At 36.2% G+C, this 27,277-nt stretch overlaps 1 long non-coding RNA gene across 1 annotated transcript; it reads right to left on the bottom strand.

Annotated features, from left to right (window-relative positions):
• Window positions 1-13,602: 13,602 nt before the first annotated feature.
• On the bottom strand, window positions 13,603-27,010 carry LOC140852590 (uncharacterized). The gene is made up of 3 exons (XR_012135473.1): window positions 26,731-27,010; window positions 13,900-13,947; window positions 13,603-13,807 (listed from the first exon to the last, which is right to left on the bottom strand). It is a non-coding gene; the product is annotated as an uncharacterized lncRNA (long non-coding RNA).
• Between the last annotated feature and the right edge of the window lie 267 nt (window positions 27,011-27,277).

Genomic DNA, 27,277 nt, shown 5'->3' with positions numbered 1-27,277 from the left:
GGTACATATGTTTGTATATATTTACATATTATTTTATATATTTATAGATATACATATATCTTCATGCTACCATATCACCCATCATATGCTATTATGATTTACATGATTCGCCAACAGGACCAAAAAGGAAAAAAAAAAATCAACAAACTCGCCATATGTGCGTAGTAGATCATCTTATACACATTCTTTTTTCTAAGGTGCATCAAATTGGTCCTGCATTCAAAAAATAAATAAATCTAAAATAATTAAGTATCGTTATGTAATGAGAAAAGGATCAACAACAAAAATATATTACTCATCAATAGGAAATGTATCCTTTGACAAGAGTTTCATCATAGAAAATTTTGGTGTCAATGCTTTTTTCAGGAGTTGAAATGATAGCTTCTTCTGGAGCTTGAGTTGAAAGAATAGCCTCTTCTGGATCTTGAGAGGAAGAAGATCCACATTCAAACTTTGTTGTGTATTAACCAATTGTGATTCGCTCTCTTAAAAAATTTTTGTTACCTTAAAGGTAACTGCATCAGCATTCAAGTTTTGCAAACAAATATGATCCGAAAAATATAAGTAACATTGATTATTTTCTCAATAACAATAGGAGAGTGAATCTATTAGTTCTTCTATCTGCAGTGAGATTAAGTGCCACTACACCTAGCAATTGCTGGCCAATTTGCCAAAAATCATGAAATTTGTGATACCGGTTCCATCCGCAACAAACTGTATTAAGTTTGTACCTTTGAAGAATTTAAAAAAAATACTATTTTAATATTGAGTTTTAAACCTTCCTTTCTATGTTTAAGAATTAAAATATATATATATAGGAAAATGAATAACTTCACCATGGTACAGGAAGTTGATCATTTTTGCCACACTGATTACACCAAAAACTATCTCCATAGATTTTTATGGTAGATTTACAACTATAGTAGCTTTATACCACCAACCATAGGAGTTGTCAATCGTTTTTAGCACCAGCTTTGTAAGTAAATTTTTCTCCTAAAAGAGTAACATATTATTTCAGCTACAATTATATAAAAAAATAATAGTAAGACAGCATATGGAAAATAATTTATAATCAATCTATGGCAATTATCTTTTTTGCAATATGTTTTTACTATACATAGTATATTTCTTTCCTTCAAATTTTATCTGAAATTTGCAAGGATCCAATTCCAATAGATCTTTGATTGTTTTTCTATTAGCTGCTGCTTCTTCTTGAGGTTCAAGGTGGCCTGTGTTTGATGAGTCATGAATATAATTGGAGCAACCAAGATTTCCAATCTGCATATTGATATATGTATATATTTAAGCAATAATCTATAAGGTTGTATATATCAATAGAATATTTAAAAGTACTATATGCGAATCTATTTTGGTACTTAGTAATCGCATCGATCTGTAATTCATGTAATATTTTGATGCTGAGGAGGTGGATAGATATGGTTTTTCTGGATGCGAAGAAAAAATACCGAAAGATTTTATCATTAATATTTAAAAAATTTATCAGAAACCCCCTTTAAAAAATGAGGTTCAAAAATTTACCTCTATATGTTCATACAATCATATCAATCAAGATGATTACTACCGAACCTTTCCTTTTCTTTTCTCGAACAGCATTTTCATCAAATTCTTGAGCTAATTTGCCCCAAAAAGTGATAGCTAACCTTTCTTTTATGCAAATAGACAAAATTTGATAGCTAAAAAATAAAAGATAGGAGCAAGAAAGGAAAAAAAAATAAATGGTTACAAAAAAAGGAAGCTAAATTATTTCACTCAACTTCTCTATTCCCAAATTTCTTTTGAAAGTTAATTTTTCTCTAATGTATAACTGGTCCAGGACCCAACCATTATGAAATGTCCAATAACATCTGCATAAGAAGAAGGAAAAATTATGTAACCATCATTTTATCTGTATTTGTCGAAAGTAAGGCAATTAATTTTTAGGCTTACTATCAGGTAGATATCATTATAATTTCTTGATGGAATGGTACTAAAGTCAACAAAATTAAATTTATATAGAGGTATTGCATCATCATCGTGATCCACATATTGTATAATTGTCCATCTATTCATGTGGATCATATATTGATGGATAGCAGCCTTGAAATTTTTTTTGTTTTGAGCAACTTTAAATTTTTCTAGATAATATATATTTCTTTTGCAAGAAAGTTTTTAAATTGAGCAGCATTTCTTTTCGTATAGATGCTTGGATAGAAATGCCTAAATACAAAAGAAATATATTATTAATACATACATATATCTTTTTGTGAGAAGAAGCTGTAAGCGAGGTAATAAATAGAAGCTTTAATAACCTTTTCATCAAGGAATATACAATCAACGCTAATCAATTGATTTTTCATATTTGGATTTATAGAATCCCACATCCTTGAAAGTCTTACTTTTACTCTCCAATGACGTTTTTCCAATGACAAAGTGGGTAACAAATTGTACTCCATTTTTTTATCAACCTATTTTTCAGAAAAAAGATAACAATATATAAAAATAATAAAAAATAAAGAGAATGTAAGCAGTGAATTCAATAATAATAATAAAATAAAGTAAATTAAGCAGTGAATTCAAAATATTATCTAAAGACAGATCATAAAAAATTTCACTATAAACAATATTCCTTGTATAATTATCCAAGATTGATGATTCATTTTCTATTAAAATTTTGAGGCCTTGGTGCGAAGTTATTCCAGATATAGCAACATATAATTGACTATGAGAGAATACAGGTCGAGGTGAATATATTCCAACATATTTCACAGTTTGTCCCTGACTTTTGTTAATTATCATTGCATAATAAAGTTTCACTGATAATTGCCTTCTTTTAAAAATGAATGCCCATTTTATCTTTGTAACTTGCATCATAATGTGTGGATATAGACTTTAACGCCAACATAATTACTAGTGATGATGACTGCTTCAATTATCTTCGAAGTTAATTGACTAATTATTAATCTGATACCATTGCAAAGCTCCATACTTTGATTGATATTTCAAAGCAACATTATAGGAGAATCTATCTTCAATTGCAAATCATGATGTGAGATGCCGTTGAATTTAAAGAATTTAAAAATTTAACTGAATAGAGAATATCTTCAAAGCCACCTTCCGATGAAAATTTACAAGCTGTGTCAGAACTTAAAAATATCTTTTCTTCATTTGAATTAAAAAAAGTAAATATGAATTAATTTCATCAACTATTTCATTTGTAGGTGTGACGATGGCTCTCTCGTTCAAATATAAAGGATCATTATAATTCTTTTGAAATTCTTGATAAATTGCTTCTATAATATCTTGGATAGACTTGATGTAGTTTTTTATAAGCAAATCACCGAAAATTTCTATCCAGCTTGCTTCTTCATCTTCTTCAAATGAAGCAGCGGAAACTTTTCCATCACCAATATCTAAAATCTATTTAGCAAAATCAGCTAATAATTTATTAGATGCATCACTCAAATTATTATTCAACAACTGCATATTTTTTTTAAAATAAAAATTTTGCAATATTTCCAAAGATAAGATCGCTTGTAGATACATTAATTGTTTCTTCTCTACCACCTCCGACAATAATAGGAAGAATTTGCTGAAATCTCCTCCCAGAAGGATAATTTTTCCACCAAATAATTTTTGGTCATTACTTGGGTCTGTTGTTTTCAAAATATCTCTCAAAGATTTATCAAAAGCTTCAAAATAATTTTTGTGATTCATTGGAGCTTCATCACATACTATCAGACTTATAGATTTAATCAATTTTGCAAGATTCCTTGTTTTGTTTCATATGCAGATATTCGTCTATGCATATTGCTATTTTGAATCTTAAATACACTATTCTGCTCCAGCAATAATAATGATGCAATTTTTGAAGAAGCAACAACAAGGACAATCCGTGGTTCTGAACAAACTTTTGAAACAATTGTTTGCCAAAGATAAGTTTTCCTAGTTCTCCATGACCATATACAAAGAATAATCCTCTTTATAATTATTTATTGAACGAAAACTTCATAATAAATATTTTTTTATTCATCATTTAAATCTTTAAATAATTTTGAATGTGTATCTCACAATTCTTGGATATTATAATCCAGTTCTTCTTTCAACAATTTGTTATCTATCTCTTCTGCAGTAATTCTATCAGGCATTGGTAGGCTGTTTTCAAAAAGAGAGCTACAATTTTTGTTGATCAATTTTTCTAACTCATACAAAACATGATTTTTTAGCTAAAATTCTGGGATCTGCATATTAGGAAGGTCCAATTTATTCCATAAGATTGAAATGATATCATCCGTAAATATTTTCCAATTCATATCCAATAATTTTGCCAGATCAACAACCTCACAATAAATAATCAAAGTAACAAAAAGTTGCCTCAATTCAGTTGATGTTGCCCAATTCGATGCTTCATTCCATTCTTTATCATCTCCTAATAGGCCAAGTGTATTGCATGCATGAACAATATTTCCAATAGTTCTAATTTTATTATAACTTCTCAGTCCCTTCACTATATTTAAAAGCATTCTTAAATAATATAACTCACCTGAACTGGGATGAATGTAGACAATTCTACCTATTCTTTTTTTTTTTCTTCCTTTCGGTCCATATATAGTTTATCTTTGTTATTCCATACCCATTTTGTGGGAAATTCTGCATAAGTTAGCTGACGTGCATCTTCTAAAATTTTATTTGTTTCCATCTATTAGTGAACATAGTTTTTTCAGCATTTTTTCTTGGCAAAACAGAAGCTAAACTTTGATTCTCATGATAGTAACTGTACTATATGAGGTAAATGTACCACAATCGTTCAACAGTTGATTCTCTAAAATATATATCAAATTGAAATAACCTCCAAATAGATTCATATGCTGACAGATACCTACAATCCAAATATGTCTTTTTTCATCGACTTGCTCATATTGGCATTCTTCGATACCATTGCTGACCAATACCTTTCAGTTATAACTACTCTTGTTCTATCAGGATATTTATCAATATATTTGAATAGATATTTCATCATCTTTATTCACCATTCAACATTAATATGTGTTTGGTACCGGACAATCAAATCTAAGTTATGAGGAACAACAAATCTATTATCCAGTTTGATGTTGTTCTTGATTTGCTGCATAAAATAAGAGCATTAGTGGTGGTCAAAATCACTGGTAAAAGTAAGAAAAACCACTGGGAAAAGTTTTATCAATGGTTTTCCCAACCGCTGCTATCTGCTGGAAAGATGTCGTCATTTTGTTTGTCAAGCTTTTACCAACGGTCATGATCGCTTGGAAAAATAAGACTTCTTCTAGCAGTTATGACTGCTAGGAACATTGAACTTTTGCCAACGGTTTCATTACTAACCGTTGGAAAAATAAAAGGAATCCCAGCACTCAAAACCGCTAGATAAAGATTTAGAAACTTTTTCCAATGGTCATTTATGACCATTGGGAATGTTTTAGCAAAGTTTTTAGTTTGGGAATGTTTTAGCAATGTTTTTAACTACAGGAATTTAATCGCTAGAAAAATTTTAATCTTATAGCAGCAATTTTGACGCTGGGAATATGCATTAGCAGCATTTTGTCACGCCCGAACCCAACAGCCGGTTCGGATACGTGATGGCCGCACACTCCTAGACTTAAAAATGCAGCCAAAAATATTTCATTACAATCTCAACATCCATAATATCTAATTTCAATAATAACTTGTAAAACTTGCATAATTACAATTGAAATTCTTTCAATCCTCTGATCAGGTACTATGATACTCTATCTATCCATCTGCACATTTGTAAATCCAAGCTATAGCCAATCATAAAATTCTGTAACTCTGAAAAGAAAAAAAAATGAAGGGGTTGACCTTTACAGTCCAGTAAGAATTTCATATCACACTGATATAATAATATAATCTAAAATAAGGATAAGCAAATAAAATATAAAATCTGATGTTTAATGTCCGGAATAATGCAAACATCCATAAATTTTCTGTCTTGTTAAAATAGATGCATCATCATATATTAACAGGCGAAACACTTTTGTTCAACAATTGTTTCATGTCTTATTTTCATTTTCTTTTCATAATCATATGATTTTTAACATTTTCTTTCTGGTCTGGACTAACCAAGTCTATACCTCAGTCATCATCCGAATCAATTTCCCTTAAAAGTCTTTCAAGGCTGTCCCAGGATGAGCTCCTGACCGGCTGTCCCATGTACGAAAGCTCGTAAGAGACTGTCCCAGACATAAACTCCTGGTGGACTGTCCCAAGCATGAGCTCCTAGCCGGCTGATCCACCTGTAAGCTCCTAGCGGGCTGTCCAAGCATAAGCTCCTGGCGAGCTATCCCAGGCATAAGCTCCTGACAGGTTGTTCCACATGACAAGGCTAGTCCATACCATATATATTTTTTTTTATTTAATCATTATATGTTGATTTCATCAAATCAATTTCGACTTGCATTATGATCAATTTAGATATGTCATATCCATATAATCATGCCATCAATCTCTGATACATATATATTGACATAATATACTCATGCTCAAAATCAAATAACAGTATCTCAGATATAATAAATTCATCGATCTCAAATCCGATGATGTAAAACAATAATGCAAGACCAACAATAAAATAGCATATATATAGTGATCGTGTACAGAGATTCTTACATTTATCGGTGACTGATCCAAGCATAGAAATCAATACTCTTCTTTGATTTATCAATTTCTCTAACAAGATATTTACTCGATATCTTATGCAGATAATCATATCTCTTCATGATCCTGATCAAATATAAAAATTATATATGAAAAAATTATCGATAATCGATCCTAATAACACAAATCTAGGACCTCTCTTAAGATTAACAAAATTAGGATTTGTCTAAGTATCTGGATCCTCCACTGATCCATAAGACTTTAGAGAGAAAATCATGAAGAGAGAAAAATTTTAGAGAGAAAAAATGAGAGAGAAAGTGAGAGAGAATTTTCGTATCCTTCAGATGAGGCAATCATGGTCAAGATATCAGAGGTCCTATCAGGATGACTCAATATGAATCCAATGTTATAAATTTGAATAGGATCGGACTGGGATCAGATTACTGCACAATTTCGAAGCAATCTCAATCATCTTATTTTCATCTCAAGTTTATCCTAGGGTCTGCGACGCAATCAAGAGAGAGAGAAAGACTCTAGAGAGACAAATCTATAAAGAGAGAAAGATCTAAAAAGAAAATAAAGAGAGAAACTGGAGAGAGAAGGTAGAGAGAGGAGAGAGGAAAGAGGAAGAGAGAGGAGAGAGAAAAATTTTTCCTTTTTTTTATTTTTTATTTTTTTTTTTTTTCTCTTTTTCTTTTTCTTTTCTTTTTCTTTTCCTTCTTCCCACGGCCCTCTCTTGGGTCGAGACAGGGGAAGACCGACGAGGTCCCCCCCAGTGACCCAAGCTCCAACGAGGTGGGTGGTGTCCGATCGACGACAACGAAGCAAGGCCGGCCAACAGGGGATCCGATTTTTTTTTCTCATGATCTGTCCTCTTTTCTTCATGATTTTCGGTCATTGGCCGGTCGCCGTGGCCAAGCACTCAAAGGAAGAGAGAGAGAGATGAGGTCCGATCTCGAGGATGAGACGCGCAACCGACGACGTCGTGGCCAAAAAAAGAGGAAAAAGTTCCAACGAATGGGGTTTCATGTTTCACAGAATTTTCGATGATCTCGACGGCCAACGAGGAGTCTAAAATCATGGGAAGAAAGAAAAGAGGGAGAGGAAGAAAGATTGAACCCTTACCTGAACTCCGATGGCCTCTTCGACTTCGATTTCGACGAACATAAGAAGAGGATGCCGTGGTTCCAAGGAAAAAGAGAAGAATTTGACCTCAACGATCACCGATGGAGGATCGAGAGGAAGAGGGAGGCTTATTGATAGAGGTCCTAGAGTTTTAAGGATCCTAAAACCTTCTCCGATCGGGATTCATTGGAGAAGAAGACTCCTGAAGGGAGTCTCTTCCGTTCCCAATTTTTTTTTTATGGGCTTGCTTCTATATGGGCCTGGTCCAAGGCCCAAAAGGACTGGTGTTACATTCTCTCCCCCTTCAAATAATTTCGTCCTCGAAATTGAGTTATATTGTTTGAGATATATATTTCAAAGTATACATTATTCATGTCATTCTCAAACTTTTAATAGTCTGCCTTACATAATACTTGATTCATAAGATTTTGATATAATAAAATTATGTGAGGTCTCAAACTCATTCTCTTCATATTGGTTTTTTTTTTTTTGAAGAACAGTAATATTTTAGACTTGTATTAACATACCACAGTTTTTGTCTAATACATTCGACTCAAAATTCATAATTATCTCAGACTACCTATGATGGAAAAATAAAGAAAAGTCTTCACAATCATCAATTTTCTTCTTTCTTACCTTCCAATTAATTTAATAGATAGACTTTCATCTTAAGAAAACCTCAATCTTATATATCAGTTCGAGTAATAATATTAAATTTAAAAAATATGAGATTGTGTCAAGACATTCTAGGTTTGAACTAATAACAGAACTATTAAGCTGTTAATAAACTTGAGATATCTAGGATTTTTGGCATTATCTACAATAAAACAACCTACTGACAAAAATTATCCGGCTATGATCAGATTAGATCAAAATCAATAGCATCTTTAATTATCAATAAAATTCTTCTTTATTTGCAACTAATGTATTCCATCATAATATCTTTGAATCAAAGAATTAATATTTCTAATCGACTTAAACAACCATGCTTTTGCTGCACACTCTGATCTTAATTTACCAAATTATATAAGTCTATCAAAGATCAATAATATCCTTATATGTTAGATAAATTAAAGATAGATCCAACCTTCAAATTTCATATAAAATTTAGAACAAAACTTTAAGTTTTTTGTCTTTACTATCTGTTGGCATAGCACATTAAAATTAAATCTTGATCCACTTTCTATGTTTGAAATAATTGTATAAGCTTCATCACTCCTCAAAAATCCAACATATCTGAAATTAATTAGAGTTAACTTCGATTTACCTTACAATCATTTAGACAACTTTCAAATCAATCTTAACTCCAACTTGAAGAAGATAGAAGAACTCAAGTCAACATTTTTATAGGTAGAATCAACTTGATTATTTTTGTAGAGCTCTCTTCATCACAACCCTTAATATTAATCATAAATCCATACAAAATCTTATTCCTTGTATAAATCATTCAAAATTTAACACTAGCAAGATATTTTAAATCAGCTCAAAAATCTAAACTTTGATTTGAATAATTAATACACTCCACTATCTTCAATAATTATAAAAAAAATTAAAGAATCTAATCTAAAGATGAAAATATAAATTATTAAAGATTTCATCATAACGTATACATCATATTCTAACAAAACTAATTCTTCATATTTAATTTAACAACAATATCAAAATATCCAGATCCACTTAGAAAAGTAACCTTTGACTTTGCAAATTAAATCTAAAATGATATTTTGAATAACCAAAGATTTCATCAAGATATATATCCATATTCTCATAATAAAATTCCAATATATTTTTCATCTAAAATTGAGTTTCATATATGATCTCTTACAGGTTTAATGCTCAAAAATATTTTCTCTCTTATGATGAAATTTCTTCTTAGATCACATCCTAACTAACTTCCTTCTGATAAATTTAAAATTTATAATACTCAGATAATTAACATCAAAATCAAAAAATTATCATGTTCTTTAATCATATAAGTTTAACATTTCAAAATCATCTAGTATACTAACATAACTTATCAATACCTTGTACTTCATTACAGGGTCAACTCTTCTCATACTTAGGTCAACCTTACTAATTGAAATCCAATATATACTCATCAATTTTGTTATAGACATCATATGTCACTTATGCATAAATTTCATCATAGTATCTATTGATTTAAAATCTAAATATTGAATCTTTTCTTTTATATTTATCATGTTCTCATGATCATAGTCTCAAGTTCAAATATCACTAAAGTCATAATCCTGAATAATTATAACCTTAAGCTCAAATATCACTTAAATCATATTCTCTAGTGATCATAACATAAACTCTAATATCATTCTATTACATCCTTAATGATCATAATCTTAAACTCTGATATTATCTATCATACTCCATTGATTATAATCCTAGAAATGTCACAGTCCCTAGTGACCTTAAAGTTTTAATACTACTTCAGTCATATTCTCTGATATCACGCTGTCACATCCTATTGATCATACATAAAGCTTTGATATCACTTCGTAATTTCTAATGATCTTAAACTGAAGTTCTGATATTATTCTATCATATCCTAATCATTTATATCATAGACCTCACATGATCATAACCTATGCTCTATATCACTCAGTAATATTCAAATCACTTATATTATAATCCTTAATGATCATAACCTGAGCTCTGATATCATTCTGCACATCCTATCACTTATATCATAATCCCCAATGATCATAACCTAAGCTGTGATACCATTCTGTCACGCCCGAACCCAACAATCGATTCGGATACGTGATGGCCACACACTCCTTAGAGCAAGCCCTAAAGAATATGCAAGGCCAAAAATATTTCATTACAACCTCAACATCCATAATATCTAATTTCAATAATAACTTGTAAAACTTGCATAATTATAATTAAAATTTTTCAATCCTCTGATCAGGTACTATGACACTCTATCTATCCATCTGCTCACCCGTAAATCCAAGCCATAACCAATCATAAACATCCTGTAACTCTGAAAAGAAAAAAAAAATGAAGGGGTGTGAGCTTTACAGCTCAGTAAAATTCTCATATCACACTGATATAATAATATAATCTAAAATAAGAATCAATAATCAAATATAAAATCGATGTTTAATGTCCAGAATAATACAAACATCCATAAATTTTCTGTCTTATTAAAATAGATGCATCATCATATGTTAACAGGTGAAACACTTTTGTTCAACAATTTTTCATATCTTATCTTTCATTTCTCTTTTATAATCACATGATTTTTAATATTTTCTTTCTGGTTCTGGACTAACCAAGTCTATACCTCAGTCATCATCCGAATCAATTTTCACTTAAAAGCCTTTCAAGGCTGTCCCAGGATGAGCTCCTAGCCGGCTGTCCCATGTACAAAGCCGTGAGAGACTGTCCAGGAATAAACTCCTGACGGCTGTCCAGCATGAGCTCCTAGCTGGCTGATCTACCTGTAAGCTCCTGACGGCTGTCCAGCGTAAGCTCCTGACAGACTGTCCCAGGCATAAGCTCCTGGCCGGTTGTTCCATATGATAAGGCTAGTCCGTACCATATATCTCTTTCTTTTTATTTAATCATTATGTTTGATTTCATCAAATCAATTTCGACTTGCATTATGATCAATTTAGATATGTTATATCCATATAATCATGCCATCAATCTATGATACATATATATTGATATAACATACTCATGCTCAAAATCAAATAACAGTATCTCAGATATAATAAATTCATCGATCTCAAATCCGACGATGAAAACCAATAATGCAGATGAACAAGAAAATAGCATATATAATAGTGATCATGTACAGAGATTCTTACCTTTACGGTAACTGATCCAAGCATAGAAATCAATACTCTTCTTTGATTTATCAATTTCTCTAATAAGATATTTCACTCGATATCTTATGCAGATAATCATATCTCTTTATGATCCTGATCAAATATAAAAAACATATATGAAGAAATTATCGATAATCGATCCTAATAACACAAATCTAGAACCACTCTTAGGATTAACCAAAATTAGGATTTGTCTAAGTATCTGGATCCTCCACTATCCATAAGACTTCTAGAGAGAGAAAATTTAGAGAAAAAAATAGAGAGAGAAGTGGAGAGAGAATCTTCGTATCCTTTAGATGAGGCAATCATGGTCGAGATCATCAGAGATCTATCAGGATGACTCAATATGAATCAAATGTTATAAATTTCGAATAAGATCGGGCAGGGATCAGATCTACTGTATGAATTTCGAAGCAATCGCAGATCATCTTATTTTCATCTCAATTTATCCTAGGATTTGCGATGCAATCAAAGAGAGAGAGAAAGACTCTAGAGAGATAAAATTCATAAAGAGAGAGAAAAGTCTAGAGAGAGAAAATGGAGAGAGAAGGTAGAGAGAGGAGAGAGAAAAAGGAAGAGAGGAGAGAGAAAAAATTCTCTCTTTTTTTTTATTTTTTTTTTTTTTCTTTTTTTTTCTCTTTTTCTTTTCTTTTTCTTTTTCTTTTCCTCCTTCTTCCCACGCCCTCTCTTGGGCCAGACAGGGAAGACCGACGAGGTCCCCCCCAGTGACCCAGGCTCCGACGAGGTGGGTGATGTCCGATCGATGGCAATGGAGCAAGGTCGGCCGACAGCGAGGTTCGGTTGGTGAAATTTTTTTTTTCCTCGAAAAACAGGGGATCCGTCCCTTTTCTTCATGATTTCGGTCATTGGCCGATCGTCGGTGGCCAAGCACTCAAAGGAAGAGAGAGAGAGATGAGGATCCGATCTCGAGGATGAGACGCCACAACCGACGACGCCGGTGGTCGGAAAAGAGAAAAAAGGTTCCGACCGAACAGGGGTTTCATGTTTCACAGAATTTCGACGATCTCGACGGCCAGCGAGGAGTCTAAAATCATGGGAAGAAAAAAAAGAGGAGAGAAAGAAAGATTGAACCCTTACCTGAACTCCGGTGGCCTCTTCGACCTTCGATTTCCGACGAACACAAGAAGAGGGTGCCGTGGCTTCCAAGGAAAAAAGAGAGGAATTTGACCTCAACGATCGCCGATGGAGAATCGAGAGGGAGAGGAGAGGCTTATTTATAGAGGGCCCTAGAATTTTAAGGATCCTAGAATCCTTCTCCGATCGGGATTCATCGGAGAAGAAGACTCCCGAAGGGAGTCTTCTTCCGTTCCCTTTTTTTTTTTTTGTGGGCTTGCTTCTATATGGGCCTGATCCAAGGCCCAAAAGGATCGGATGTTACAACTTTGAACATTGGAAATACACATTTAGCAACAAATATGACCATTGACAATAACCTGTTAGCAATGAATATGACTGTTGGCAATACATTATATATTATTTTTTAAAAAAATATATAATCTAATAACTTGAATACCTGTATACATAGCACTCTCCTTTTTAGTTGTATCTTAAATCCACCTGATATATTGAAAATAAGTAATTAATTAAAATTTGAATTCCACTTTCACAAATTAGTAGAATCAATTACTCCTTCATAAAGCAAATAAAAATTAATAACTAATAAGAAAAGCTTTTCATATAACCAAACTAACAATGATGAAAGTGTAAATTCTTTGAACAAAGTTGTAGACATATCCTTTAGGATCTCAAGTAGACAAAACAAAAAACAAGGTGTATGTACATAATGATTAGGAGCTTTACATCTGGGCAAGTTCAACCTGCAAAAAAAAAAAAAGAAAGAAAAGCATGATTAGCACATAAGTAACACATAAAAATAATAAAAAATTAAAAAAAAAAGATAGATAAGAAACTATAATACATACAAAAGTAGAGGGCCATACAATTGTTGACCCAATAGCATCACCAATAACTTTTTGTAGTCCATCAGTCCGGATCCATGACTCATTTTGCACCCTTACAAAATAAATATAAATCTCCCAAAATTCGGTCCCTAGAATAGTATTACTCACCATCTTAGATGGATTTTTACTTTTAAGTATTCCGCGTGCCACCTCAGTTTTGTGTGGCCATCTTGAACTTTTCAAGATGTCCTTATTTCCTTCCTACAAATAGAGTTTTTAATTTATCAATATAATATGAATACAAAGCAAATAAATATAAAATATGTGACAAAAATAGAGAAGGATCAATTTACCTTGATGGTGCAAGCTTGTTGGGACTTTGCTCTTTTATCCTAACATTTCTGTAATTAAGTAAAATATATGATTTAGTACCAGTAATTAAAACCTTGACATCAACACATCTAGCATTTGATTAAAATCCTAGCGAGATAAAAAAAATAACGATATAAAGGTCTTGCATGATCATGCAGTATGGTGAAATATACTATTTTCATGTGTGGCAATATTGTATCCATACATGATAATTAACTAATCAAAATTACATATCCATTAAATTCAAAATATTTTATCAATCTATTTCGGTATCTTTAGGCAAGCATCTGTATTAGATATTATGCTACGCCCATATCATAACCCAACCTAAAATTCCATGGTAGCTTGTAGAATGTAATATAATTGCTGATGAATTGTGTTGTTTTTTTCAATCCAGCTTATTCCACAGATGCTGTTGTACATCCTTTTCCACTTCCTAGTTCTGCCAACCAAATGAGGCTTTTCTGCAATTGAAAATAATGTCAAATGCAAACATTACGTTCTGATAGTACTATCAACTTTAACATCTTTTCTTACTGCAATTACGCACAGGTTAAAATCTGATTGTGGTGATACAAATTGGTGAGCCAAAGTCTCTATCCAAGGTTAGTGCACCTAGCCCTATTCTAGTGGCAGTGAGTAGCTAATGCATTTTGAAAAAGGAGGAAACGTGTGAACACTTTGAGAAAGTATGTTATGATCTTAGAGACAAGAAAATGCTACTACTCATAGACCCTTAAAAGAGCCTTCAATGAACTTGAAATTGCCTTAATCAGCAACTAATGCTAGATTCTCAATGCAACAATGTACAGAACATGATCCTAAACAGGTACTACAGTCTGATCTAACAAACAATTACATAGACAACACTGAGAATCAGGCACGTCAGCTGCATCAGCGATAGTTGGAAGTGATATTTTTCTCTTTTTGACCAAATGTGCTATTATCTGATAACAAAAATACAAGAATGATTGTTCAGAGATAGCTCAACTATGTAGACAGTAGCATGCTTTACAAATTATTCTTGCCTTCCTTGTTCACAGAATTTATAATGATAGCAAGAAATAACCACCATGAAAAGAGAAAGTTTAAAATGTTTGGACATGCATTCCACAATAGGAGAGACTGGTTATGTTTTTAACATTGATACATGATAAGATGAGACTCCATAAAAGATGTGGGTGATGTTCATAAATCTTGATTGGCAAGATGTGATAGGACTGCCTTGCAATATGGACATGCAGAGTTGCAGACAGTCCACACATTGTGAGAGCTCAGAACACCTAAATAAATTTAATATTTTCATGCATATAAAGCTTGGCAAACACAATTGTCTAAGAGGAGCCAATTGTGCTAAACTAAAGATCAACAGAATGCTTGATTAATATTCTTTGGCTTGGTTTTTATGAAACTGAAAATTTTCACAGAGAGGAGAAATGGACAGGGCTTTGCGTTATATTGCAGCATTAAATGCTCATGCTGGAGTTGGGTGGGTGCTGGACTGAAGTTGCAATGTCCAAGCAAGAAAAACTTGAACTACTTAGGCATGAGCAAAAAATTAATTGCCTCATCAGCGAAATATGTATTGCCCATTTTGACATCTTCTATGTGAAAGATATCCTAAAATGGTTGCCTGGACTAAGTTAGGTTATTATTTTTGTCCACATCATGTTATCTTAATGCAGTGTGATTGCTATGTTATCAATTCCCTGAAGCCTTACTTTAGATTCTGTAAGTGCATGCCTGATTCAATGTATTTCAAACTGAAGATCCTGAAGCACCCTATAAAAGATAATGACAAAGAAGCAGTGCACAAAGGATATGCAAAACCAAAGAATTTCTAAATTTGCTGCATATAAAATGCACCCATATGTTAAGAAGTTGTCTTTTCAATGCTGTATAAAGAAGGCATGTGCATAGAAAGATAGAAGGCATGTGCATAGAAAGATACAGTACATTCCTTCTTTTTCTTTTTTTTTAAATAGTCAATGAGAGCAGTTACAGTTCACCATTTGAAATTGCTATGAGTTTACAGAACAAGTGATTCTTAAATCATTTTGTTTGATCATTTTTTTAGGGTGGAAGTGAATGAAATATCCATTTGTTATATCTGGTACTTAGAATCATCACTTACTGTTTGATATTTTATGATGTATTACGGCTAACTCCTGTCGCCTGTCATCGGTGAAGAGCACCTGCAAGACAAAATCCTCACAGATCGGAGTTGTGTCCGGCAGAGACCCTCCGATACTTAAGTCAGAAAGGGGGTTGGTGAACAGCTAATAAGAATGTTGAGAGTGGTAGAGTCTTAGCCCAAAATTGCCTTACCCATGTCGCTCGTTTACATCCCCTTTTATAGATGATTTTGATGTAACCATCAAGCACGTGATCCCGCTTTTTATGGCACTAGATTATCGGGCCATAATCGTGGAGTTAGTGAGCTGTTTATTCCATTAATGACCGTATCACGTAGTCGATAATCATTCATAACGGTTAAGATATGTTGAGCAGATAGACCGACTATATATTGGTAATACTGATAAGTCGATAGAAGATCTGAATATGCATCGGCTAGTAACTCTGACATGTCAATGGTCTTCGATCGGGAGTTAACCAAATTGTTAGCTGATGGTTGATAGTAGTCGACTATCGGTCGGTCAATCGATTGTGAGTCGGCGTAATGTGTTTATGCGGCCGATGTAGAGTCGAAATCGGAGGTCGGTTGACTTGTCCCAACAGTTGCCCCCCATCTTGAGTCCAAGGTAATCCGACATATATATTATCACGTGGTCTGTCATGTTATACGAAGGGAGTCGTCACGTGTTGCCTCGAGCCCCGACTTGACTGCTAGTCAAGAATTCTCCAACTGTTTTATCGTTTTGGTGGCTGCAAAATCATTATTAGGCTGTCATATCGACAGGATAATTCAGTATTGGACATCAGTATCAGACGTCATTTCAGAAAAATAATTTGGTGTCGAACGATACGATTCTGACTAGTAGATTTTGACCACGTGTTCGAATATTATTGGATCGGAGCTATTCACGCGGATGACGGTGAGGTGGCACGATCAGGAGCAAGTGCGTTGAACCGTTCGACCAATGGTCGATCTGAATGTTGCCCCATGTCGTCATCTAATAAGACTCCAATCTTGGGTCCGTCTCCTTTTTGGTTCTCTCTAGTTTTTTTTTTTCCATGGCTAGGGCTTCTTCTTCTCGGGATAGTCGGTCGGAGAATCCAACCGACGACTCTCCATCGGGTTCGGAAGTGGATGTTTCTTTACTATCTGAACTCAATGTTGAACGGCTCCGGGAGCAGTATCGTATCTCGAAGCAGTATCAACTCTTTGCATCTGGCGTCGATGGTCGGGTGAACTCCCTCTTTCGGACCAGATGGTCTTCTATGTCGAAGATCTTTGGATGAATTTTTGATTTCAAATTCGTCCGAAATTTACTTGACTATTATGATCTTTGCCCCACTCAGCTGGCACCGAACTTGGTCCAGCTTATAATTAGCTTTGCTTTGTTGTGTCGGCTAATACCGATCGAGCTTCATCCTTCTCTTTTCCTCATCTTCTTTGTTCTCCGTCCCTATCTTAAGGCCAAAAGTTAGTGGTTCTTCAACCCACGAAAAGGTCTTTCCTTCATCACCGTTCTTCCATCGTCCATTCATGGATGGAAGAACCAATTCTTTTTCATTTCTTCTTCTCTTCCCTGAGGTTTTTCTTCATGCTGGGGTGATCCAAGGACCGGCCCCAATGAGAATAGCCGGGTGGAGGTCGACGATCGGAAAGACTTTCTCCAATTAAAGGACATGGCGATCCCATCGTAGAGATTGCTAATGACCAAACAAGCTCTCTACGATGTCGATCTTAGTTCAGTCACCACTTTAGGTATAGCATAGTTAATCACTTTTATTTTTTCTTTGTTTGTTTCTGAATTGTACTGATTCCTTGTTTCGATTATAGCTATGCAGCCAAGGGCACAAATATCGACCGTCGATATTCGTCAGCATGCTACCAAGAAGAGGACAGCATCCGAAGTTGGACCTTTCCGACCATCGAAGAAGGGTCGGGCTCCAACTTCATCGCAAGAAAATTTGACGTACTGTCGGCATCAGTTTTTAGCCAGTTTTGGTACTGTCGGCCCCAACAGTACTCCCTGAAGTGCTGTTCGTTGAGGGTGGGGCGACAGTAGAAGACAGAGTTGTCAAAACACCATCGACAGCTCCACCAACTGAGGTTCGGGCCGAGGAAAAAGTTGCGGCTGAGCCGAAACAATCAATAGCTGCACTGGTGGTTCCTCCAGTGGAACCCTCCCAGGCACAGTCGAGCTCTGATTTCTCCACATTTTCAAGCGTAGGGCTGCCAACAGAAGATCGGAGGAAGGCGCCGGCGACTTCACAGATGATGGATCTTCGACGGGTCACACTGTTCATTTTGACATCAGAGTTTTGAGGATGAGTCGGCTTTGACCAATCCGGCATTAGCCAAGTGACTCATTGAAGCTATCTTCTCCCAGCTGATCGGAGAATAGAAAGAACAGAACCATCATCGAGATATTTTCTTCTTTCTACCTGTTGATACTTGGGGTAAGTTTTTCTTCGCATCTTTTTTTTTCGATCTGATCCGACTTATCTTCTGCTTGCAGTTGGCACACGACATGTTGACTTGAAAGTCGGCTATCGAAAGGTTGCTGACTTCAGTCGAACATAGATGGGCAAAGTGGCGGCCGCCAATGCTGAGAAGGCGGCTGCCCTTGAACAACTTCGATCGACGATCGAGCGGGAGATGAAGTTTTAGGAGGAAGTCTCCCATCTGACCGCCGACCTTCAATCTTCTAAGCCGAACTTGAGTCGGCTCATCAAGACATCTTGTCTCTTGAGTCGAGGATCAAGAGCAAGAAGCATTCTATCCATCAACTTCGAAGGAAGAGGGACGAGTGCATCAACGAACTCGAAACCGAATGGAAAGACATCGGGCCACCCTGAAAAGATTAGCACTGGCCGATGATGAATCGCTTCCGCAAGTGCTGACGCAGAGCTGGTGAGAGCAGAAGCAGAGTCAGCAAGGGAGGCTCTGAACCATGCCATCGAGAACTTCAAGAATTCAGAAGAGTTCAAAGAAGAGATCCTCGAAGACGGGTTCACCTCTTACTGCGTTGGGTACGAGGACGGTCGAGATACGTCGGAAAGTTGTATCCAGATCTTGACTTGAGCAGCATCATCCCTCCAGTCCCAAAAGATGGAGCTGCTAAAGAAGCCACACCGACCGAAATGGAGCACCGATAGCACCAAATATTGTTCAAGTCCCGATGATACATCAGAGCAAAGAGATGGAGATAGCGACTGATGATCAGTGCAATTTTTTATTTTCTTTTTGTACTCACAAAATTTTGTAATCGAACTTTGATTCAATTTTGTAACTTTCTTTTTAATGAATGAATGAAAAATTTTTTCAAGTATAAACTCTCTTTCTTTGTATATCTACAATGTCGTAGAATTATTTTTTAATTACTGAATATAGATCACAAGTCGAACATCTAATAGTAATTACAGGATTCATTCATTAATCGAACATCCATTGACTACTTAAGTATTAGGATAAGCGATAATAAACTAATATCCTTTGTCCAACCTTAGTCGGTTTAGTACGTTAGGATATTTGATAATTGATGGCAAGCCGAATATCCTTCAATCGATCGTAGTCAAGTCGGTATAATTTAATTCGATCTAATCATATTAATATAGCATTCTGCTTAGTTAAGACTAAGTTGGCATAATAGTCATTCGACTAAGGTCGGCTTTTACAGTAGAAAGTCAAGATATGTTCGATACCGAGATACAGTCGGTATTTTGGCTTTTACAGTGAAAACCAAAATATAGTCGATGCATTAGTTTTTACAGTGAAAAACTGAAATATAGTCGATAGGAATTGACCATCCATCTGTCAGTCTATCACCACTTTGTAGTTTACTGAAACTTATGATTTTGAAATTTAATGTCTCATTCTGAATAATATACATGCGGACAACTTTATTGATAATACATTTTCAAGTTATCAGTATTCCATGTTCAGGGAAGGTTACTCCCTTTAGAGTTTCTAGCCGATATGTATTTAAGTATTTCGGTGATCCTGTAAGGTCCTTTCCATTCAGAGATAACTTTCTCTGGTAAGAGGTCTTGAGATTTTTGCTTTCCTTAGGATCAGATCTCCAGGATGGAAGACCTTCGACTTAACTAATACCGGGCTACCCTTTGTCGATAGACTGCCATCGAAACTTGAGCTCATGTCGGACTTCTAAAAGTAAATCTAAATCGACTCTCCAATATTCTGAGTTGCTTGGTTCACTGTATTGCTCTATCCTTACTGATGGTAATTCGATCTCAAGTGGATCATCGCTTCTGTTCCATAACCACATTGAATGACGATTCTCCCGTTGGTATGCGAGGAGTCGTTCGGTATGCCATAAGATCGGATATAGTTCTTCCACCCATAGGTCTTTAACTTCATTCAGTCTGATTTTAAGTCCATGCAGAATCCTTTGGTTGGTTACCTCCATCTCTCGTTGGATTATGGATGGCCGACTGATGTAAGTTTGTACATAATATAAAATTTTGTACAGAACTCTTTGAAATTTAATTATTGAATTGCGTCCATTGTCAGTGATGATGGTGTGTGGTAAACTAATCTGCATATAATGATTTTTGAATGAGTCTTTCATTTGCTCTCAGTGATTTGTGCCAGAGGTTTAGCTTCCACCTACTTGGTGAAGTAATCGATGGCAACCACTATGAACTTCCTCTGACCAGATGTTGGAAGGAAAAGATCAAGTATGTCAATCATCCATTGTGCGAAGGGCCATGACGCAACAATTGATGTCAACTGACTTGCCAGTTGGTATTTATATTTGCATATCTCTGACATGGTTCACACCTCAAACAAGTTCAGCTGCATTTTCTTCATGGTGGGCTAATAGTATCCTTGTCGTAGGATCTTGTAAGTTAGATATTTACCTCCAAATGATTTTCACAAATCCCTTCATGGACTCCCTGAGTCATAGTCGGCATCTGTTGGTCCAAGCACTTCGTAAGGAAAGAGAATGACATTTTTATAAATGACATTCATTAAAATATATTGAGAGGCCGTCCATTTGATCGTTTGGCTTTGAGAGATCCGTAGGGAGAGTTCCATCAGTTAAATACCAATGATCGGATCCATCCACCTTGGTTTATCAGTAATTTGTAGTACCTTGACTTTATCAATACTCGACTGTTCAAGACATTCGATGAATGTCCAACCAGTGAGTTGAAAAAGATATTGCGAATAACGAAATTGTGTCGCTCGAGCATTTTCTGTACTTGGGATATGAAAGATCTCAAAATATTTTAGGACTGAGGTAAATCTTTCACCTTCTGAAGATATTTCATCATAATGGGTCTCGGCTTCAAACTCGCCTTAACCTGTCCAGCAATCAATTGTGAGTCGATGAAGACCTTCAGATTGTCGATATCAAGCTCCTTAATAATTTTTAAGCTAGCTAAGAGTGTTCATATTCGACTTGATTATTCGAAGCTTTAAAATTGAATCAAAGGACATATTCGTTATAACTCTCTTAAAATTGATGAGGATGAGACCAGCTCTGCTGCTTGTGCATTAGATACTCCATCAATATGTAGCACCCATACCGACGTTAAGTCGGTTCGAGAGTTGTGCTTGCTTTATTTTATCATTAGCTTCATCCTCAGGTTTATTATCTGATATTGTACATTCGCGACGAAGTTGGCTAAAACTTGTGCCTTCATTAATGGACGTGGCGATATTGTATATCAAATTCACCGAGCTTTATTGCCCACTTTGCCATTCGACCCGACGTATTAGTCGGTGTAAAATTTCTTCAAAGCTGATCTGTCAAGATGACAATAGAGTTACTTACAAGTATGGACGAAGTCGCTATGATGATATGATCAGAGCGTAGATCATCTTCTCGCTCGTGAATATCTCATTTCAGCATTGTGAAGCACCTTGCTAGTGTAGTAGATTGATCATTGAATTTAATTTTATCCTCTTGGATAAGCACCGAACTAACCGCTTCCATCAATGTCATCAAGTAGAGATACAAGTTTCTCCGACCTTTAGTTTTGTAGCAGCAATGGAGATGTCAAATATCTTTTTAGGTCTTCGAAAGATTGTCGATACTCATCTGTCATATGAAGTCATTTGATTGTCTAAGATCTTGAAGAAAGATAAGCATCTTTCTGTCGATTTGATATAAATCGATATGCGACGATCCTTCCATTGAGCTGCTGTATCTCTTTCTTGAATTAGGATGCTTCATATTGATGATAGCCTTTATTTTTTTGAGATTGGCCTCGATTTCTCGTTGGGACACAAAAAAATTCGAAAAATTTCTTAAAGTTACTCCGAATGCACACTTTGTCGGGTTCACTTCATCTGATGTCGTCGAAGTATGCTGAAGGCTTCTTTTAGGTCCCGAACATGGTCAGTAGTTTGAGATTTTTCACCAGCATATCGTCCACATAAACTTTCATATTTGTCTGATTCATGTCTTGAAGATTTTATTGACTAGCCGTTGATATGTGGCTCCAGTATTTTTAAACCGAAAGGCATTACTTTATAACAGTAAATACCTTTGTGGTTATGAAGGCTGTGTGCTCCTCATCTTAGATGCCATCCGATCTGATTGTAGCCTTAAAGGCATCCATGAAGCTTAAGAGTCGGTGCCCCGAAGTCGCATCAACTAGTTGATCAATCTTTGGCAAAGAAAAACTATCCTTCGGACAAGCTTCGTTTAGATTTGTAGTCGATACAATTTTCATTTTTATTGGCCTTTCTCACCATCATATATTGGTGAGCCAATCGAGATGGGTAGTTTCTCTGATGAAACAGCTGCGAGGAGCTTGTGACTTCTTCGTCGATGACATTTACCTTTCAGGAGCAAAAGATCTTTTCTTTTATCTCACGGCTTAACTTTGGATGAATGTTGAGCCATGGGTTATTACTTCTGGAGGAATGCCTGACATATCAGTAGCCGACCAAGCAAAAATATCGACGTTTGTCTTGAGTAAATTTATTAGTTGCTGCCGCTCTGATCAGACAGCTGCGATCCAATTTGGACCGTCTTCTTAGGATCTTCTTCTTTTAATAGGATGGAAATCAATTGTTCGCTGGTTCACCCCTCTCTTCATTTTCTCTTTGGTCCAATTTATCGACGGACAAAGAATCTTCGGATTGATTATTTTGTGTGAAAATAAGAAGCAGCGTCGGACAAGTTATTGATCTCCACGCATCTCTCCGACTCTATTTTTATCGAAAATCAGATTAGTAGGTGATAAGTTGAGACTATTGCTCTCAGAGCATTCAGACTAGATCGTCCGAGTATGGCATTATAAGCCAAAAAATTCAAACAACATGAATATCACGAGAACAGTACTCTTTTATGGTTCAATTCTGCGGTTAATGGGAGAGTGATTTTTTCCTCCACAGTGACTGATCTCCTGTGAAACTGATCAATGACAAGAAACTCTTCTAAGTGGATCAGTCGATAGTCGCATTCGAGAAAAGTTGAGTAAAACAATACATCCGTCGAGCTTTCAATATCCACTATAATTTTTTTTACATCATAATTAGCTATCATTGCCAGACAACGACAGCATCATCATGGAGAGTTTGAATTCTCCGAATATCTTCTTCCAAAAAGTTATTACATTATCGAGTCATCATTTTTTGCCGACTCTTCTTCGAAAGTTATCCTCCAATTCTTCTATCACCCAGAGATCATGTTGATTACTCCTACCATTGATCGATTGTTGAGTGTCTCCTCCTTTGCGGCTAAGGTTGTTGGTCGATGGGAGGTTGAGTCGGGCGATCACATGGAATTTCTCAAGGTAGCCTCATCGAACAGAGCCTCTATCTTATCCTAAGCTGGATGCACTGTTCGATATCGTGACCGTGATCACGATGGAACCGACAGTACTTCTTCATGTCTCGACTTCTCGATGGTGCTTTCATTGGTGGGGGGTGTCGTAAGTACTCCTCTCCTTCAATCTCCATCAGAATCTAGCACGAGGAGCATGAGAGGAGTGTAGGAGTCATAACTGTCATAGTTGTTCGACTTCGAATTTCATCATCGAGGTGAAGCTCGCTTGTTGACTGTCGGCCTATTGATTTAGTCGAAGCTTTACTTTTTTTTACTTCTTCTTCTGACCTTTTCTATCTATTTGGCGTCAGTCAAAAGCAGCTTCATCCACATGAATATATTTGTACGCACGCTCCAGAAGTTCAGCATAGGTCTGGAAGAAAGTTTTATCTAGAGAATATGTGAATCTAGATCTCTCAGACCCTTTTTCATGGCCGATATAGTCATGTCTTCGTTGAGATCCCTGATCTCAAGTGTGGCTGTATTGAAATGAGCCGCAAAGTCTCTCAATATCTCTGTCTCACCTTTCTTGATTGAGAAGAGACTGTCGGATGTCTGTGGCGGCCTTCGGCTTGTGCTGAAGTGGGCTACGAAAAAATGTTCAAGTCACTCAAAAGAGTTAATGCTCCCCGACTGAAGCCCAAAATATCAAGCTTGAGCAGCCTTCCAAAAGTTATCGGGAAGCCAATGCATAAAAACATCGGTTGCCCCCTGATCATCATGAGAGCTTTATAGCTCTCTAAGTGATCATCGGGTCAGTGGAGTCATCGTATGACTCCATCCGTGGCATCTTAAATCGAGAAGAAATTGGTTCATCCAAGATACGTCGAGAGAGAGACTGAGCAGTGTGAAAGTTGTAGTCATTGGAAAACTTCTGACCTTCCACCTGAAGTTGAGCGAGCTGACGATCAATTTTCAGAACTTGCATTCATAGTCGTCAAGCCACTATTATGAAAAACTCCAGGGTGGAACCCCCTGAAGAGCTCGAAGAAGGAGAAGCAGAAGGCGTCTACAGTCGTTTTCCTTCTTGATACTGTGTGTATGAAAAGGAGAGGAAGAACATCATGAATGGTGGTTGGCATATGAGAGTGCCGAGAATTGGTTGTTCATCTCAGTGAGAGTGTCGAGACGGTATTCCGAGATGAGGAGGGTGAGCGCCATAGAGGATGGGGCTATACCTAGATGACATTGACTGAGCCATCGATTGCTCCACTGGCGGCGGCTGCTGCTAAGTTTGCTGCTGTTGGAGGCTTTGAACTACCTCCGTCAAAACTTTCATTTGCTGCATAAATGCAACAATCTGTACATCTGTGATAACCACAAGATATGAGGAACTGGACTCTGCCATCGGAGGTGGGGAGAAACATCTTCCCAATGGAAAGACTGTCTCACCGATCCAATCGAATGCTGAGCTCTATTTTTCGACATGGTTGACTGTAGTTGTCCCCTTCCTGGCACGCCAATCTATTGCAGCTAACTTCCTGTCGTCTATCGCCGGTGAAGAGCACCTGCAAGATAAAGTCCTCACATACCGAATTATGTCGATGAAGATCCTCCGATACTTAAGTCAGAGAGGAGGTTGGTAAACAGCTAATAAGAATATTGAGAGTGACAAAATCTTAGCCTAGAATTATCTTATCCGTACTGCTCGTTTATCTCCCTTTTATAGATGATTCTGATGTAACCGTCGAGGACGTGGTTCCGCTTTTTATGGTGCTAGATTATCAGACCATAATCGTGGAGTTAGTGGGCTGTTTATTCCCATTAATGGCCATAACACATAGTCGATAATCGTTCATAATGGTTAGGATATGTTGAGCAGATAGGCCAACTATATGTCGGTAATACTGATAAGTCGATAGAGATAAGTCGGTAGAAGATCCAAATATGCATCGACTGGTAACTCTGATATGCCGAGGGTTTTCGGTCGGAGTTAATCAAATTATTAGTTGATGGTTGATAGTAGTGACTATCGATCGGTCAGTTGATTGTGAGTCGGCGTAATGTATTTATGGCCGATGTAAAGTCGGAGTCGGAGGTCGGTCGACTTGTCCCAACATGATGTATTGCCGGTTTGTGTGTTCAATCATTTGGCTTTTCCACTGTATCTTCAGCTGAAGTTTTCATCCATTTCATAGCCTGACTGCTCATATTTTTGCCCTCGCCCTGTACTTCATCTCTTCGTACAGATTAAACATAGTTCTTTTCAACCTATGGTTAAGCTTGTGTTCGACTGTCGTTAATTTATTGCTGATATTTCAGTTGTAATCTTATATACCCATCTGTGGAAAGAACTGTTAGGGACTGACAGGAGTGGGGCAAATGGTCGATGGCTGTTTTGGCTAAAAAATGGATTCTGACTAATTTTATGCTGGATATTGTGCTGTTTTATATTATAATGACCGAATACATTTGCTAGTGAACAAATGTTACAGAGTTGCATTTTTTTCCTATTCCATTATGGTGATCCATCATTTTTAGTGCATTACACTATGTTTGTGAATAAAACCATGCTTAAAAGCTTTACTCAGAATCTTAGACAGCTTGGAAACTTTTTGTGCAGAGCCCCGGCCAAGCCCAACCCGGCCCCCAATCGAACCAAATAGGCGAATATCGCCTCGCTTGCCAACTACGACAAGCTCGCCGGAGGCCGAGGTGTCGTCCGGGGAGAATGTTCCGAGGCCGAAGCAGGGGATAGATAGATTTTGTTCTATCTATTGGTCTATTGCTAAGGATCATTTCTCCATCTAAAAAAATCTATTGTGGGATTTCATAGACTCGATGAATCATTCCCATTTAAATAGAAAAGATCCAATCTAAGCCCCTTAATTCAAACAACAAGAGAAAAAGGACCGATCAGGGGATGTGGGGGACCTGTGGAGCAGAACCCGAAGGTGATCTTGTTCCAGACGGAGGCGCCATCGTAGACGATGACCGACCGGCGAGGACGATGTTGGGGGCGACGTAGGCATCGACGGCGATCTTGGGCACCCACTGCCCCGCGGGGAAGACGATGATGTTCTTGGCCGTCAGATAGATCGCGGTGACGGTGCACCGGCGATGCTCATCGGTATTTGGGGAGGAGAAACGGAAGTAGAAGGGAAAATAAGGGAAGGGAAAAAAATTCCTCGGCCGGAACCGGAAGGGGTGAGAAAAAAAAATCCCGCGGAATAAAATATAGGATCTTTCCCAGCGGTTTGAATCGCTGGTAAAATTTTTTAGATAAAAATAAATTTTTTTCAATAATTTGACCAGATCAGTGGGAAAAATAAAAAATTTTGCCAGCGGTTTGATCAGATCAATAAAAAAAATAAAATTATTTCTAACATAGAAAATAAGATTATTGCTGATGGCTTGATCAGATCATTAAAAAAAATAAAATTATTTTAATAAATTATTTCCAACATAGAAAATAAAATTA

This window comes from Elaeis guineensis, chromosome 11 (genome assembly GCF_000442705.2).
Source record: "Elaeis guineensis isolate ETL-2024a chromosome 11, EG11, whole genome shotgun sequence".
Taxonomy (NCBI): Eukaryota; Viridiplantae; Streptophyta; class Magnoliopsida; order Arecales; family Arecaceae; genus Elaeis; species Elaeis guineensis.
Note: the sequence above shows the minus strand (reverse complement) of the source record. Positions and strands in the feature narration are given on the sequence as shown.